This window comes from Neovison vison, chromosome 11 (genome assembly GCF_020171115.1).
Source record: "Neovison vison isolate M4711 chromosome 11, ASM_NN_V1, whole genome shotgun sequence".
NCBI lineage: Eukaryota > Metazoa > Chordata > Mammalia > Carnivora > Mustelidae > Neogale > Neogale vison.
Genome location: NC_058101.1, coordinates 1,666,634 through 1,681,907, shown reverse-complemented (window position 1 = coordinate 1,681,907; position 15,274 = coordinate 1,666,634). Strand labels below are relative to the sequence as shown.

The window sequence follows — 15,274 nt, the reverse complement described above, 5'->3', positions numbered from 1 at the left end:
TTAAATTCTTAAACTGGCAGCTCTTACTGTCTAATGTGATTGCTTCATGCAGAAACTGCCAGTTACACCAGAACAAACGATGTGCTGATGCCTGAAGTTGCTCCCGACTCTGCCACCCGAGATGGCTCCATTGCATCAACGGCAGAATGATGAAAGCATCTGGGGTCAGTCCCCCCCGTAGTGAGCTCCAAGTATCGCCTGAATCAGTATCAGGAATACACATTCTTCCAAAGGCCTTTTAATTCTCTCAGCCTTGAAAATAGCACTTTTCCAAGACGATTTCCTTGAGAAAGGCATTTGTCCGTACTGTAAATGGACACTGAAGAGACCTGCGGTTTGGTTTAGGTTTTCTCTGTGCATCACGCACACAGGTATGTGTTTTGAATATAATTCAGGCTGGGTTTCTGGCTCACACACAGTCTGGGGAGCAGCTGGTGATTACGCACGTTCTCCCTCATACGGGGCCATAATCGTCTTATTCACGTGGTACTTTTAATTCATGCCTAGTATTGTTCTAAACGCTTCACATATATAAGCTCATTTAATCTTCCTAACAAATTGACGAGGTAAGTAATATCATATTTACCACTTTACAGACGAGGAAACTGAGGCACAGAGACGTTATACGCGCTGTGCTTACCAAGCTTGTAAGTGGGAAAGTGGAGGTCCAGCCCTGGCAGTCGGGCTCCAGAAACTATGCCCTTAGCCATGGCACCATGAGGAGGACAGAAAAGGGAGCAGATTCTAACGAGGAAAATGACAAGTCGTTCTCCTCTTACTTTTATAAGGACGACTTTCTGGACTGGCTCCCACCCCCGCCCCGCCAGCTTAACTAGTCCCCCAGACCCTTCTCCCCAATCTAACCACAAATGGCCCCCATTGTTCTCATGCCCACCAAGCCCCACAGGACCCTTGCAGTGCCAGCCCACCTGCCGGAAAAGCTCATTTGTCCCCTCTGGCCGGTGGATCCCCCATCCCCTGGATCTCCAAACCAGCTCTCCCTGGCTACTTTAAACTCAGCTCACAGGCTCCCACAGTAGAGAACCCCCCTCTTTCCTAGCTCCTCTTAGAGGGACAATTTGACAATCTGTTTATATGATTTGTGTCTGCTTCGCTTCCCGGAGTCTCTCCAGGGTCTGGAACATAATGCATGTTCAGGAAATATTTATTGACTGACTTATTGATTAATAATGGTCTCTCCCTAGACCGGGAGCTCCGCGAAGGAGGAGAGCCTGCGTGTGCACGCGTCTGTGGAACGCTCCGCAGCCAGCTGAACTCCTGGCACAGACACGGTACCTACTGCGCAAGCGCATAAAACTAGATACAGCTTCATTATCGCTACGGCACCCGGTGACATCGCCTGTGGCCCTTTAAAATAATTAATAAACCTCTGATTGTGCTCATTTCCAAACCTCGGGATGACCGGAAGACAGAGATCTTGCCACTCCGCCGTGTACCCGCACGTCTAATGGAGCAGAAGCGGGACTTCAGGGATGGCCCCCAGCGCTCTCCTGCCCCTCCGAGGCCGGCCCACCTCCCTGGCTGGGAGCTCGAGGACCATGTCAGCGCCACTGAGTTCACCTCCTCCAGCTACAGCTCCCGACCCACTTCCACTGCCAGCCCTCACCCCTCCACGGCTCCCCCTGCACGATCCAGGCACTTCTAACAAGCGTAATTCGGGGAGGGGAGAGAACATTTACGAAAAAGCACGAAGACTTAGGTTGACAACGTCTGACAACTTAACTTTTTCTTTAAGTGAAAAAATGATAAAGAAGCCTCCTGCCCTCTTTCTCTGTTGGTCCATCAGAGGGTTTTCCAGAGCGTTGGGACCCGTCACCATTGTCAACGGCCCCTTCTGAAAGCCGTATGCACCTGCTCTCGCTGGGCTCCATCTTCGTAAGTGAACGAAATCAGAGCTGTCTCTCTACCCCAATTTGTAGGATGTGGCCTTCTGTCTTCCCCAGATCAGCAGGAGGCAAAACTTGCCATTCAGGGTTGGAAACCATCCCTGACCCCTGACCCAAGGAAAGCACAGGGCCTGGAACTCTGGCGTTCGGGTCTAGAAAGGTTACTGACCTCTGGCCCGGAAAGCAGGCGGTGGCCGCAACCACTGCTGGAGTCAGTGATTACGGCAGATTCCTGCCATCCCGCTCTTCTGCGAGCCGAGATCACCTCCGATACAGCTAGGAAGATCATACGGACGGCTAGCGAAAATGAGAATGCAATCTTTTACCCCCAAAATCCTTCAAATAATCTAGATACAAAAATCATACAATAGGATTCCGCTTAGATGAAGTATCTAGAATAGTCAGACCCACAGACACGAAGGAAAATGGTGGTCGCCAGGGAGGTAAACAGGGGACACGGGGCTGTTGTGTAATGCGTACACAGTGTCCGTCTGGAGCCGTAAACAGTCCTAGAGGCGGATGGTGGCGGAGCCGCGCAGCAGTGGGAATGGACGTCAGGTCACTGATCTGCACACGTGAAAAATGACTCAAATGCTAAGTTTTATGTTATATATATTTTACTCCATTATTTTTTTAAACAGGAGGCTTTGTAGGGCTTGGCCTGGGCATTTTAATATATGTTCAGTCCTTTCCCACATTTTCTGGTCAGCAATTCCTAAGGTTAAAACAAACAAACAAGAAGTTCCTGAGACTTTTCTGCTTGAGCGATTTCCTTTGTCCTATCTCTACGACCCCTCAACACAGGGCCTTTACCATGATTATTTCCTTGTCAATTGGACTATGTTACCCGTCCAAATAACCCCAAAATTTAGTAGTTAAAAATAACAAAAGATTATTTCGTGTTCTCTCTACATATCCAAAGTGGGTCCATAAGAAGGTTGGATCAGGGACCAGGATTGCTGGAGTAATCCCTACCCAGCTAGAAGGAAGGTGAACACTGCAGAGCACACTCTGGCTTTAGAGTTTCTGCTCCCCCTCCACGCACACCGGGCTGGCCGACGCAGTCATAAGTCCACGCCTAGTCCAAGCAAACGGTGGGGCAACTGCATTCCCACCATGGGCCTGCAGGGCAAGCCCTCATGCACACTACAAGGTCCTTCTGACCCCTGTAGCCTCTCTCTAGGTTTTACAAAATCTTTGCATTATTTCCAAAATTCAGGTTAGTGATAATTTATATTATAGCATAACCTATGTAATTATCCACATATTATATAAATTACGACCTATATTATAATCAGAAGGAAACAAAAGCTGGTCTCCCCATCAAAAGACATCTCCAGCATCCCTCCACACGCTTCCTTCCTACAGTTCAAGGACAGCCAGCGAAGGAGCAGGAACCTCACCTCTTTCCATTGCCTTTACAACTCCGTTCTAACCTTGAGGACGGAGGAGAAGTTAGAGGAGCCCAGCAGCCTAAAAAGACATGCTGCTACCTGCTTTATTTGAGGAGGGAAAAAAAATGTTCGTCTTGGCATCAGAGGAATAAAAACTCCCAAAGGAAATAAACTGATCTTTAAGATTTATTTATTCTAGGCTTTCTGACCTCGGAAGACTCTGAGAAGGTCGAAACAGATTTTAGATGTGCTGGAGGTTCCGTCAATTCGCAGATGCCCTTCACCCTCCAGCACGGTGGATTCAAGGGCGACTCCCAGGCACGAGTCCCCGAACATTCTATAACGGCCGGATGAACACCCTGTCCGAGAAGAGCCATCCTGCCCGGCCCTCAGAAGACAGCAGCCAGCGCGGGGGTCTGTCCGAGCCATTCACTCAGCCCGCACCAGCACGAGAGGATTCCGCGGAGGCCGGACAACACGTTAGTGCGCAGGACAGACGTTAGCAGGGGCAGGTAGGTGGGGACCCCTGCGATGCCCACATTAGAGGCGACTAACAGAGCCTTCGCTGGCTATCCTTTTGTCCTCACGGTTTGCCTCTCTGCGGTCACGCAGTCCACGTTGGAAAGCTCAGGTCTCCTCGTGCCTCGTATCTTCACTCAATAAATCCACGTATTGGTGCAGAGGGAAACCCTGGGCCGGCTCTGTTTTGTCTTACTTGTTAATGATAGCTTTGGGAAGACTTTCAAGTATTTCTGGCAGATTGAGCAAGATGTTATCACAACCATCAGCGAAAACAGAAGAGGAACAGCATGAACTATAAAATGCAGTTTCGATGTTGACAAAATACCAGTACCAATGGCGTAAGCCGGCACACAAGAATGTTCAGCAACTACTTATTTCATTTTTATTGTTGCTTCCTTCTTGTGATCCATCAGATTGCATAGAGAAACGTCTTAATCCCCAGCGGTAAAGTCCGCTGTTGTTTGAAGTTCCCATATGCACTGGCAAACTCTTAGAGAAAGACTCGTTTTTATATCGATCAACAACAAACTTACTCATCCCTACAATTACTAGGATTCAGATTCTAGGAAGGGATAAACCAAGGCACTGAGAGACAAGCACTGAATTGTTTTATCCTAGAAGTCTATAAACCAAGGGCAGTAACTCTGATAAAATCGTGGGTTTTGAAGTCACGGATCTAGATCTAAATCCTCGCTGTCATTTACTAGACGCAAGATAATGACCATGTCATAAGGCACATTAAGTCTCAATTTCTTCTCCCATAAAAGGAGGAAAACAACATCTCCTTCCTATAAGCCTGTGAATGAAATGAGATGCATAATCCGTACTGAGCCCCTAGCGGAACGCCTGGGCCAGAGCCGCGCTCAGCAGAGGTGGCGAGTTATCGCTGACCGTGTTTCGTAGAATTGTGAGGAACGGCATTCCTTGACTAAAATCTAGTCATGCCTTGAAAGTTCCCTGAGTGTCCAAGATGCAGAAAGACAACACAAATCTGACGGACGTTCGCTTCTCCAGCCCCCCAGGGGCATCATTTTCTGGCTTCACAGTCTGTTCACCTGGAAATTGGGGGTGATGGACCTAGAAAACCTGGCTTCGGTGTCTATCCCGATGTGCCCTAGAAGCAGCGGTTCTGTCTGCAGAGATTATCCCGTTGCTTGCACTGCAGGAGAAGAGGACACGCTGCTAACAAAGCGGTCCCTTTACACTCCGGGCTTCCTGAGATCTCCTAGTGTTTCGGAGCGCGGGACCATAACACCCCGTGATGTAAATGCATTAGCGACAAGAACAAAATTTAGAAGAGATGGGGGGGTTCTTGTGGCCTCCCCGACTGACTCGTAGCTTTTGCTCCAGCTGGTTTGTAAACAGAAAGACCCGCATTTAGATATTTACTGGTATCTTCTCCTTACGACTAACGGCGTCACTAACTTACAATCACACGCCATCCAGCCTTGTAGCCCAGGGGATGCTCCGAAGCTTCTCATCAGGAAGTTACTCCCCACGCGGGGTGCTCAGTCTTGTCTGCAAACGAGAACCATCTGGAGAGCTTCCACAGGTTCTGATGCACAAGCCACACCCCGACCAGCGGAAGTCACTTCCCCACACATCCCGGCGTTTTAGGTCTGCCCGGGCCAGGCTGAGAGCCGCTGTCAGACGCCACGCCGTGGGCACACCCACACCGAACCTGATGTCACGAAAACGAAGAAGTAAGCCCAAACACCGAGCTGTCATCAGCGAACGCTGCACGTTGACCTGACGAGCCGACAAGTCCACGCTGTGGGCAGACTGGTGAGCACGTCCGATCGCACGCAGGCGCGGATACACACGTGTGTGCAAACACACATGCACTTGCACATGCCCATGAACTCACACAAGCACACACACAACCTCTGCCTGCCTCGCTCCGCTGTGACGTCCGCTGGGAGAGGCGGCTCTGCCATCGCTCCTCTCCGGAGTTTACCGTCTGCCGCCGTCTCACACCCTCCGCGGGTGCTGTAGGACAGTAACTCCTCACAGAACTCCTCGGAAGCTCTGAGATCCAGAGAAACAGGCGGGAGGGGCGGCGTACCAGCAGCCGGGTCCCCACGTCGCCACCAGAGCAGAGGACATCGGAAGGAGGGATAACTTCTTCCTTGTTTGTTACTGGGAAGACTTCAAATAAGCAATGACCAGCATCTTACGACACGGAGAAGAGAAACTTGAACCCAAACTTGTATTTTGAGGACTTCAACTTAATAAGGGTTTGGAGTGTTGGGGCGCCTGGGTGGCTCAGAGGGCTGAGGCTCTGCGTTCGGTTCGGGTCATGGTCTCGGGGTCCTGGGATCGAGCCCCACATCAGGCTCTCTGCTCAGCGGGGAGCCTGCTTCCCCCCCTCTCTCTGCCTGTTTGTGATCTCTGTCTGGCAAATAAATAAAATCTTAAAAAAAATACATAAATAAAAATGTTTGGAGTGTTCACGTTGGGTTTTCAGCTTCCGGACCCGGCAGTTACTGAAAACAAGGAGTCCCCACATTTGTCCTTCTGAGCCAAGCTCACGTTAATTTCGGAGTTCTCTCCCTCTGCCCCAGGTCAAGAGCTAAGACTCTGGGTTTGCCTTGCCCCTCCCTTCAAACCAGTTTGTTTGCATAGTTTTGCCTGAAAAACATCTTTGTATTTTCACTGGCCCAGTTCTTGGCAACAGTGTCTCTTGCTGTGACCGGGGTTGAGAACTGTAAGGCAGACAGAGCCCTTGTATGTGGACCCTTTCCATCCGTAAGAACCAGGCTACGGTACCTGCTTCGAAGATGACAGCGGAAGCCGCGGAGGCGGCCAGGTGGGGGCAGGGATGCAGAGAGTCACCTGCCAGGAATGACCGCGGACAGGTAGTGGTTGGTTAAACTGATTCAGCTCACACAGGCGTAAACACAAAGCCCCGGGGGTTTGAAGGCCCATGACAGACGGCCGCCACCGCACAGGCCACAGTATGGCTCTTCAGCCCCCTGGGCCCTACCCTCACCCGGGGGCTGGGCGCCCCCCCTCGTGCTCCCTTTTCCCGATGCCTCTTCAAGGTTTGTAATTACTGGGCCGGCTTGAGCATGACCAGATGTGTTTTCTTTTCATGATTTAGACACTGTCCTTTAGCTTTCAGGTCCCCTTTGTGAGCAAATTCCGGTCTAATTTTATAGACTTTCAGCCTAGCTCTTACCTTTCTTCCTTGAAGACTAGACTTTTCTTCCCTTTAAAAAGGCTGTTTCTCCACTTTCCCGCCTGTTTCTCCCGTGTGCCCTTTCTTGCCTTTCATTACTGTCATCAACAGCTTATTTTAACGACAGCGAGACTACGTCCGCTTGTCCTGGTGGGTGTCAGGTGGCCTTTTCTTTTCTTCCTTTACCAGTTTCCTCTCTGTGACTCAGCTTCCTTATCTATAAAGAAGGCGTAATAACAGAGCCACCTTGGCTTGTTCCTGTGAAGATGAACCGGCTAATTTACGTAAAAACCCGTAGAACGCGCTTCTACCGAGCCAGTGCCGGCCCATGCTCGTTGCTTTCTGCGACACGTTGTTGGCCTGGAAACGAACGTGGGGTCAGACGGGTGAAGGGGTGAGGCACTGGGAAACCCCAGCAATGGTGTGAACTCCTCCCTTATACATGAAGTCCATAATTTTATTGCATGACAAGTTCCATTTCCAAAACATAGATTTTTCAATTACTTCGTCATGAGGCCATTAGTGACGCTGTATTTGTTGACATTTTAGCAGTTTCCGCCGCCAGCGTTCAAGGTGGCGAGAGCGGCCCCCATGCAGAGCCCCGAGCGGGCGGCTCTGCCGGAGGTGCCCAGCGCCGTCAGGGCACGTGCTGCAGTCAGTGGCTCCTGAGCCACGGAAATCTGAAGGCTCCACGGACACCCCTAGCAGCATGGTTGCCTCTGCTGGTGAGAGACCTTTTATCAGACCCCTGGTACCTTCTGAAACGTGCTCCTTTCATCCTCTCTCATCCACATAATTTATGACCTTTTACAGCCTCCCCCACACCGGCTGCTTTCCTGTGCCCTGTCTTGGGCTAACTCTTCATCGTTCAGGAGATTTCTTTCCTTGTACTCGGATGACCAGTTTCCCTCTGCCAGCTGGCCCCAGAGGGCTGTTATCCAAACACCTGGCTGTTTTGATCTGCTCTGCACATTTTTCCAGGACTTGTAATAAGGCATTTAAAAAAAAAATAGTGGTCAGATGTTCCTTTTCATTTTCTCTTCTCAATGGCTACGCCAATTGCCCCTTTTTGTGTCTTTTAGGAAAATAAGATCCATAATGAACCACCCTCAGACTCAAGGAAGAATAGACCTGATCAGACGCGGGGCATAGTACACTCAAGATATTTTTCCGTCTTCACTTAAATGAACTTACTATATTCTTCGCCTGCCTAGGATCGTCTAGTAAGTGAAAGTCACATTTTCTTAGCAGTGAGCCCGCAGATTTTTGTACGTTATCCGAATGGAGCTTCCTTTCCATTCCAGGCACGGTATTAGGAGCTGGAGACAAGCCAAACATGGCCTCGGCTCACTTAGACCTTGTATCACCATCCTTGGCCCCAAGATAACTAGGAGAAGAGAAAACAGAAATCTTTCTCCATTTTTCATGTGCGTTAGGAAAGTCCCTTTACAAAGCTCCTTTTTCTTAGGCTCGGCTTAAGCTGTAAGGCACAGTTACAGTATTTGGACAGAGGCTGCCTTCCTCACTGTACATGTACTACACAGATTGCTTCCAGCTCTAAAAGCAAATCAGATCAGACTGGAGTGATGGAGCATTAGCGCAGCAGAGCCCTGGTGTAAATGACCTGACCTACAGCTCCTGGCTCATCATGAAGTAGTAGTGAAGAGCTGGGGTACGGAGCCAGAGAGTGTGTGGTGTTAAAAGTCAGCTCTACCACTCACAAGCTGCATGTTTTGGGTAACCTCATTCCTCTCCCTGATCCTTTTTCTCCCCCTTCTTCTCTGTAGGAGGGGACAGTAGCCGCGGTCTCACAGGCTCGTGTCAGTAACTGATGCTGATGCATTTCCGACGCGGAGCTCTGGCGATGAACACTACGGCAGGCGTCACTGCGACCATCGTCACCGATACACGCGGAATCGTACGTGTGGCAGCGAGGAATCTCACCGGAGCTCACGGGCTCCCACGCGCTCTGAGAACAGGTGCGGGACCAGCTCGCCCGGCTCCAAACAACTTACCTACCGGCCAAGCAGCTCTGCGGAGTTGCTCCCTCCGGTCAGTGACCCCTGATGAGCAGAATCTTGGCTAAGAATCCTTGCTAAGAAAAAAATGCCCATCACATAAGAAAGAGAAATGCATGTGTCCTTCTGTGAAAATATAAATTGGGAGAGGCCAATGAGCAGTGCAAACATTTCTGTATTTGTAATTTCGGGGACTATTTGGAGACCTTAAACATATTCCCTGAAGACACCAATGTTTTGCTTTACAAATCATGTTATTATTTTACAATCCTTGGTACAAAGAGGATGGCTTTTGCTAAGTGGAAGTGAAACATAATTTCCAGCTGAATGAAGTGATAAGACCAAGAATTCCTTGGCAGATGAAAAAAAAAAAATAGTCACTGCGCACTTCTTCCTCAGAGTCTGACGGGGAGGGAGGCAGCCAGGACTTCACAAACACACAGGAACTCCTTCCACTTTACAACTTCTGAAAACTCAGGAGATGAGTTTCAACTTCATGAGATGCACCACAACTTCAAGAGAGAAGTAGACTTCTCACCTTCTGGCTGCTAAGACACCATCAGTGGCTTTGTGAACTGTCAGCTTTGGTAGCAAGTCACAGTTCTGAGCAGATCCATAAAGAATCAGCAAAGACTTTTCTAGAGATGCTTGTCAGAAGTGTGCACTCTGGGGGCACCTGGGTGGCTCAGTAGGTTAAAGCCTCTGCCTTCAGCTCAGGTCATGATCCCAGGGTCCTGGGATCGAGCCCCACATCGGGGTCTCTGCTCAGTGGGGAGCCTGCTTCCTCCTCTCTCTGCCTGCCTTTCTGCCTACTTGTGATCTCTGTCAAATAAATAAATAAAATCTTAAAAAATTAAAAAAAAAAAAAAGAAGTGTGTACTCCGATCTTCATCAAGGACCTTGTCTTAGCACAGTTGATCTGTGGCTTCTAGCTCCAAGGCTGTGACTTCCCCCAGCTCACAACCAGTGACTGAGCGTGGTAAGGTGAACAAGTACGAGAGCCAGCCCATGCCTGCCCCACGAGGGTGTCTTCTAAGAGACACCCTTGCGCAAGAAACCCATCCACCTGCCTGAGACTTTCTCAGAAATGTGCTACAATGCGAGACCCTGTCCATCCAACCCTTCATTCCCTCTGTCCTTTCATAGACGTCAAACCTGCACTGTGGTCTTAAGCCTCGTCTTGCCTACAATTTCTCCCTTCCCCTTTGTCTTCACGGGCATTTCCTCCCTCCTTGGCTGCTTTTCCAAGGATCCAAACTGATACTCCTATCCACCAGCTGTGACTCAAACTATTTGGGTATTTTAGCCTCCAGATGGTAAATCCATTAGTAGTGGCTGCTTGGAGCACTGTCTCATGAAGATTTCTGAGGCCAAGTCTGGACTCCAAGAAAAGTGTGCTAGACTGATTATCAATGTCTCCATGGGCACAGAGGGTGAAGGAAGGCACATACACTGTGTCTCTGTCCAACACAAGCATAGGGGCTCGTCTGGGATGGCCTGGATATTTGAATGTCCCTACCTAGGTTATTCAGTGTTATAAAATTGGAAAACTGAAAAAGTTGTAAAACTACAACTAAAATGCAGAACTCTAAGCTTACCTCTAAACATCTAAACATCTCCTCTGGTAAATGGCAAGCCAAAAGAGAAGCAAGCTACCTATTTCTAAGACTCAGTTTCTTCATCGATGAAACATGACTTAAAATATTTCCTGCCTCCTGAATTATTATGACGTTTCAATGAAATTACACTGAGAAGACTTGTAGCATGATATATGGCATTATGGAAGATGTTAGTGACTAATATTATGATGTCCCTTGGGACATAAAACCACGATTTCAAGGTACATATCTTTATATTTTTATACTGATTAATAGTTTTTCAAGGCAGCACAGCATGGGATCCTCATGCATTTAACTAAGGGATGTGATAAACTCAACGGAAGTAATAACATGGTTGGATTCTGCCCTCTTCCTCTTGTAATGTGGGAGGCTCACATTGTTATTAAATGCTCAGATCATTTACATCGTGTGTAAATATCTAGGTGGTGAGACAAAGAACATTCTTTGAAATAGGGAAGGATAGCTCTTTAGTTTTTCCTCAGTGATAGTCTCTCAAGCATAGTATCATAAATCAACAATGAACATACAGCACTCCCTAAATACTCAATAAAAAGTTCTCATCAAAATCAATAAACTCTTAGAATTCATAAGAAGCATTACCTTTAAAATTACAGGTCTTCCTTTTCTGAAAAAAATAATAATAACGTGTTTCTGGTCAGGACTCTCAGCCAGTTCTTACATGACTACAGAACTTTCCATTCCTGTCCATGAGTGCCTCACGGCGTGCGCATGCGCGTGCACACACACACACAACACACAACACAATTCAGTAAACAGGAACTTCTAGTTTGTCCTCTCTTCCTCTGAGAACATCAAGCTATCAATCCTCAATTCTCTAAACTCCCTTCCCCGCCCCTATAAACCTGTCTATGTCCACACCCATGGCCACTCCCTTCCAGCCGTCTTCCAGCCTAAGAGTAATCCTTTTTCATGAAGCCCGATTCCTTCTGCTCAGCTGGAGTCTGGTTCCCGTAACACTCCTGTCCACTTTCCATCCCTCCGTGTGCCAGGCCCTTCTGCCACCGCCTGCGCGTATTAGATCACCTCATTTCAAAGAACCGTCTGTTGACCCCATGTCTCCTTCTTCTTCCTGCCTATCCGGGGCCAGACACTCAGATTCATCCTCCGCCTTACAGACTCGCTGTTCTCCAAACCCTACGGTCTGACTTCTCATAAGAACTCACTCCCTCAAACCACCCTGGAAAAGGGCACCACTGACCTGATTCTTAAACCCCCTGGACATTCTCCATCTTAAAGTTCCATGATTGAACTTTCTGACCCCTCCTTTCTAGAAACTTCCGTCATTGTTTTCTGTGTTGTCACTGCCTCCTCACACTCTTTTTTCTTTTAATACTACGCTTTCTCGGTCCTTTGAAAACGTTTCTCCCTCTGACCATTCTTTCATTAGTCATGCAACGATTAGTTACTGAGCACCTACTATGTGTCAGGTGTCCTGCCAGGATGGGGGAGATGGTTAACAGACTCAGACCTTAACATCAGCACCTCAGCACAGCGGAAACGAAGAAGCAACAAGTCCGCTGCACTTAATGTAGTAGCCCTAAGCCAACATCCAGAAGGGGTCCTTTTCCTGGAGAGGGGATTATTTTGGAGGTGGGTCTCTCTGCATCTGCTAGACGCAGAGAGCTGATCCAGCGAATGAGGCCGGGAATGTTCTAGACAGGGAGACAGTATGTACGAGTACCTCGAGGCTAAGATACCACGTATGTTCAGTGAATGTCAAGGGCTTTAGCCCGGCTGGTGGGCACGTTGCTAAGAGCGGACGGTATGCAATGAGGTTAGAGAGAGAAACAGTGCCCTGATGATAAAGGCCGCTAGCACATCTGCTACTACCCAAATGTCTACACTTACCTTTTTTTTTAAGATTTTATTTATTTATTTATTTATTTGTCAGAGAGAGAGGGAGAGAGAGCGAGCACAGGCAGACAGAGAGGCAGGCAGAGTCAGAGGGAGAAGCAGGCTCCCTGCTGAGCAAGGAGCCCGATGTGGGACTCGATCCCAGGACGCTGGGATCATGACCTGAGCCGAAGGCAGCCGCTTAACCCACTGAGCCACCCAGGCGTCCCATGTCCACACTTTCTAATTTCATTCATTCCTGCTTCTTCGGCCACCCTTTGAAGCTTATGGGTCCTAAATCCGTAACACTGGTCAGGATGTCAGCCCTCAGCACCGGGCCCTTGGGTCCAAAAGCCGATAGCTCACCTTCATCTGGGTGTCTCAGAGGCACTTCTAATGTACCGGAAGCAGAACTCATTATAATTTAGCCATCTCACTGCCGAAATATAAACAAAACAAAAACCTGTACATCCTTTCTATATTCTCTATCTCACTGCATAATACCTAAAATCCTAAATAAAGCGAGAAACCTGAGAATTATCCCTGAATCATCCCTTTTCCTAATACAATACCCAGGCAATGAGTAAAGTTCCCTAAAATAGACTTTATGAGTATTTCTGCTATTTGCCTCCTCTCTTTTCCCACAGCTGAGTAAGTTCCGACCCTGCCGTCCTTCCTCGCCTGGACGGTGGCTCTTCCCCGACAAACCCCTCTGCTTCGAACCAGAGAGCGTCGGGTCTGTCCTCTATGAAGCGCCCGGAGTGACCACCTAAAACTGTGCTGCTCCGACTGTAATGTTACACAAAATCACCTGGAGAGCCAAAACACGAATTGTTAAGACGGATGCAGCAGCTCCGCGTGGGCCGAGAACGCCGTTCTCTGTACAGCTCCGGGCGCTGTGACTGCAGCGAGTGCAGAGCCCACGGAGGGAACGGGACTGACCTGAAGCAAACCTGACGAGCTCACTCCCCCGCCGCGATGCCTCAGGCCTCCCCACCGCTCACGGTCGCCGTGTAACTTGCAAATACCTCACCTTCGGACTTGAGACCTTCATGATGTAGCCACCGCCAGCTTGGGCCACCCTGCTTCATAGCTCTGCCGGCGGGTCCCCTGCACCGCTACCCTGAGCTCCCTGTGGCTTCCTGAATTGACTCTTTGTTCTTTGTTCGTTCTTGTAAGTCAGCTTGGAATCCCTCTCCCCAGCAGCCCTGGCTTCACTGTCCTCTCCCTGGAAAACATCTAATCACCTTCCAGTTTCTCATGTAGCATTCAGTAGGGTCCTGCACCTAAGCTACCTTTCTACCTTGTCCCAACAAAACTGACAATTCTCTCTTCTATGATTCCTTTGCTTTCTATGCTTATATTTATAATTAATTCATAAACTCTTCACTGTATACCTTCATGAAATTCTTACTTGTCTACTTGACTATATTCTCCAAGGGCAGGGACTGTGACTCACTCATATTTGCATGTATATATATATAACACGGTACCCATTACCAGGCAGTTGCTCAATAAATGTCTGCTAAATAAATAAAGATTATGATAGTTACTGTTTATTAGGTACTTACTCTGTGAAAATCACTGTGCTAAGCACTGTACACACACACACACACAGACGGATTCGTCTAATCCTCACAAGCCTGTGAGACGATACATACAATCCCTGCAGTACTGAGGCTTATAGAATTTGAGTAACTTCCCCAAGGTCGCAGATCTAGTAAGTCACATATCTATTAAGTAACAGAGTTATAAACTAGAAACTGTGTCTCATTCCAAGTTCCAACCACTTTACTCCTGCGCCTTCCTGAAGTGTAACTGTGTCATCAAACCCGAATACGGCCAAGGATTCCACCTGAAAATCACATTATCCTGTAGTGAAGAACCTCAAACATTAAATTCATTACATTAAGAAGGAATAACCTAAATATGAAAGACCCAGTTAAATAAACCAGAAAAATGCCATACATGGCTTATAAAGGTTTGTATCACTTATGTTCTTAGTACGCTTTAAATTTCAAACAAGAAATTAATAATACAATACAATGAATATCTAACCCTTTGCCCCACACTTTGTAAGGAAACAGAAGGTCCCTTCTACTAGAGGGGGAGGGGGAGGGGGCCGGCACGATTCTACCCTCGCATCTCTCAAAGAAGATTAGCTCTTGGAGATGTTCCAAGAAAAACAAATGGTCAAATAAATTTAGAAACTGTACCACAGAGTCTGCCTCCTGAAGATCCACAATGACGTATGTTAAGAACTTCTAGCAATTCCGCAGTTTTTGTTTTTAAGAAGGTCTATTCCTCGATGGTCCCAAACGTATTTGAACATAGAATCCTTAAGGACGAATGTCCTATGGCGCGCTCTGGAGCACACCGGCTCCGGCCACGGTTTCTTGACTTACAGTGAGTGACGGAAAGCCTCACGCACACCCTCCTCGCAACGCACACGCTTGGAACCCAGCCAGTGCCGCCTGCCGACTCTTCACCCTCATTTTCTTCGAGCATCAGGAGCTGTTCTTTACTGTCTACTTTACTTGCAAATACTCGAGACTGTGTGCCACAATTTCTTTGTGTTCGGTAGCATTTCACTGAGTTCTTAATACATCAATCACAGAAGAAAATGCTTGCCGGCGTGAGTATAAAAGGTAAACTGGAAGGGAGTGCAGAGAAGCTAAGAATAAAATTGGCATTAAACTTTTCAGTGCTGCGTCCCCAGGTGCTTTCCTAATGGCTAAAGCAGAGAGAGAAAACATAACGTTACGAGTCGGATTGTGTC

General features: G+C 48.1%; 1 long non-coding RNA gene across 1 annotated transcript; it reads left to right on the top strand.

Annotated features, from left to right (window-relative positions):
• The first annotated feature begins 236 nt into the window (after nucleotides 1-236).
• Nucleotides 237-8,201, top strand: LOC122889799. Its single transcript, XR_006380966.1, has 3 exons — nucleotides 237-371; nucleotides 1,206-1,896; nucleotides 8,087-8,201. It is a non-coding gene; the product is annotated as an uncharacterized LOC122889799 (long non-coding RNA).
• Nucleotides 8,202-15,274: the final 7,073 nt, after the last annotated feature.